The following is a 3,584-nucleotide window of genomic DNA, read 5'->3' as shown; positions in this document are numbered from 1 at the left end:
GGGAATTAGTGAAGTTCGGTGGCAGGAGGAACAAGACTTCTGGTCAGGTGACTACAGGGTTATAAACACAAAATCAAATAGGGGTAATGCAGGAGTAGGTTTAATAATGAATAGGAAAATAGGAATGCGGGTAAGCTACTACAAACAGCATAGTGAACGCATTATTGTGGCCAAGGTAGATACGAAGCCCACACCTACTACAGTAGTACAAGTTTATATGCCAACTAGCTCTGCAGATGACGAAGAAATTGAAGAAATGTATGATGAAATAAAAGAAATTATTCAGATTGTGAAGGGAGACGAAAATTTAATAGTCATGGGTGACTGGAATTCGAGTGTAGGAAAAGGGAGAGAAGGAAACATAGTAGGTGAATATGGATTGGGGGACAGAAATGAAAGAGGAAGCCGCCTGGTAGAATTTTGCACAGAGCACAACATAATCATAACTAACACTTGGTTTAAGAGTCATGAAAGAAGGTTGTATACATGGAAGAACCCTGGAGATACTAAAAGGTATCAGATAGATTATATAATGGTAAGACAGAGATTTAGGAACCAGGTTTTAAATTGTAAGACATTTCCAGGGGCAGATGTGGACTCTGACCACAATCTATTGGTTATGACCTGTAGACTAAAACTGAAGAAACTGCAAAAAGGTGGGAATTTAAGGAGATGGGACCTGGATAAACTGAAAGAACCAGAGGTTGTACAGAGATTCAGGGAGAGCATAAGGGAGCAATTGACAGGAATGGGGGAAATAAATACAGTAGAAGAAGAATGGGTAGCTTTGAGGGATGAAGTAGTGAAGGCAGCAGAGGATCAAGTAGGTATAAAGACGAGGGCTAGTAGAAATCCTTGGGTAACAGAAGAAATATTGAATTTAATTGATGAAAGGAGAAAATATAAAAATGCAGTAAGTGAAACAGGCAAAAAGGAATACAAACGTCTCAAAAATGAGATCGACAGGAAGTGCAAAATGGCTAAGCAGGAATGGCTAGAGGACAAATGTAAGGATGTAGAGGCCTATCTCACTAGGGGTAAGATAGATACCGCCTACAGGAAAATTAAAGAGACCTTTGGAGATAAGAGAACGACTTGTATGAATATCAAGAGTTCAGATGGAAACCCAGTTCTAAGCAAAGAAGGGAAAGCAGAAAGGTGGAAGGAGTATATAGAGGGTCTATACAAGGCCGATGTACTTGAGGACAATATTATGGAAATGGAAAAGGATGTAGATGAAGATGAAATTGGAGATACGATACTGCGTGAAGAGTTTGACAGAGCACTGAAAGACCTGAGTCGAAACAAGGCCCCCGGAGTAGACAATATTCCATTGGAACTACTGACGGCCGTGGGAGAGCCAGTCCTGACAAAACTCTACCATCTGGTGAGCAAGATGTATGAAACAGGCGAAATACCCTCAGACTTCAAGAAGAATATAATAATTCCAATCCCAAAGAAAGCAGGTGTTGACAGATGTGAAAATTATCGAACTATCAGCTTAATAAGTCACAGCTGCAAAATACTAACACGAATTCTTTACAGACAAATGGAAAAACTAGTAGAAGCCAACCTCGGGGAAGATCAGTTTGGATTCCATAGAAACACTGGAACACGTGAGGCAATACTGACCGTACGACTTATCTTAGAAGAAAGATTAAGGAAAGGCAAACCTACGTTTCTAGCATTTGTAGACTTAGAGAAAGCTTTTGACAATGTTGACTGGAATACTCTCTTTCAAATTCTAAAGGTGGCAGGGGTAAAATACAGGGAGCGAAAGGCTATTTACAATTTGTACAGAAACCAGATGGCAGTTATAAGAGTTGAGGGACATGAAAGGGAAGCAGTGGTTAGGAAGGGAGTAAGACAGGGTTGTAGCCTGTCCCCGATGTTGTTCAATCTGTATATTGAGCAAGCAGTAAAGGAAACAAAAGAAAAATTCGGAGTAGGTATTAAAATTCATGGAGAAGAAATAAAAACTTTGAGGTTCGCCGATGACATTGTAATTCTGTCAGAGACAGCAAAGGACTTGGAAGAGCAGTTGAATGGAATGGACAGTGTCTTGAAAGGAGGATATAAGATGAACATCAACAAAAGCAAAACAAGGATAATGGAATGTAGTCTAATTAAGTCGGGTGATGCTGAGGGAATTAGATTAGGAAATGAGGCACTTAAAGTAGTAAAGGAGTTTTGCTATTTGGGGAGCAAAATAACTGATGATGGTCGAAGTAGAGAGGATATAAAATGTAGGCTGGCAATGGCAAGGAAAGCGTTTCTGAAGAAGAGAAATTTGTTAACATCCAGTATTGATTTAAGTGTCAGGAAGTCATTTCTGAAAGTATTCGTATGGAGTGTAGCCATGTATGGAAGTGAAACATGGACGATAAATAGTTTGGACAAGAAGAGAATAGAAGCTTTCGAAATGTGGTGCTACAGAAGAATGCTGAAGATTAGATGGGTAGATCACATAACTAATGAGGAAGTATTGAATAGGATTGGGGAGAAGAGAAGTTTGTGGCACAACTTGACCAGAAGAAGGGATCGGTTGGTAGGACATGTTCTGAGGCATCAAGGGATCACCAATTTAGTATTGGAGGGCAGCGTGGAGGGTAAAAATCGTAGGGGGAGACCAAGAGATGAATACACTAAGCAGATTCAGAAGGATGTAGGTTGCAGTAGGTATTGGGAGATGAAAAAGCTTGCACAGGATAGAGTAGCATGGAGAGCTGCATCAAACCAGTCTCAGGACTGAAGACCACAACAACAACAACAACAACAATTATTAAATCTGGAACAAATAGATGTCCTAACTTACTTTTGGAAAAAAAAAAAAAATGGTGGGATTGTGGGGATGGATGGTCATCTCAAATGTGTGGTTTGCAGCTCGTGGTCTCGCGGTCACATTCTCACTTTCCAAGCATGGGGTCCCGGGTTTGATTGCCGGTGGGGTCAGGGATTTTCACCTGCCTTGAGATGACTGGGTGTTTGTGTTGTCCTCATAATTTCATCATCATTCATGCAAGTGGAAGATTGGACTGAGAAAAGGTTGGGAATTTGTATGGGTGCTGATAACTGCGCAGCTGAGTGCCCCACAAACCTAACATCATCCTCATCATCATCATCATCATCATCATCATCATTAAATGTGTACACTGTCTGTAGCATACAGGTTGTCTAAGCGGTACTCCAGTTCCATGTCCAGCCTAGAATGTTTTCATTAAAGTGTGCTATTTATGCAAGTCCTACGCAAACAAAAAACTGTAATGTGGTTCCACAGGACCTGGGTATCTGATCTGGTGTGTAGCAACCATTCCTCACACTGTACCAACTGCTGGAGGGTGGTCAACCAATAACTCACATGGGAAAATAAGAAAAAAGAACAGCTTTAGGTATGTGTGAACATTATACCACAAACCAGGCCTTTTTACCTACGCCAATTTTTAAAATATACACGATCAAAGTTGTAAAGACTATTTTGCAACACACTGTATGTACTAAGGAGAGCAACTAAGCATGCTTGACACTGTGTTTTTAATAGACTATGACAAAGAAACTATCTATAGTTACGTCCTCCATTAATGACT

Source organism: Schistocerca piceifrons, chromosome 1 (assembly GCF_021461385.2).
Source record: "Schistocerca piceifrons isolate TAMUIC-IGC-003096 chromosome 1, iqSchPice1.1, whole genome shotgun sequence".
NCBI lineage: Eukaryota > Metazoa > Arthropoda > Insecta > Orthoptera > Acrididae > Schistocerca > Schistocerca piceifrons.
The sequence above is the reverse complement of the archived record's forward strand: the minus strand, read 5'-3'. Positions refer to the sequence as shown.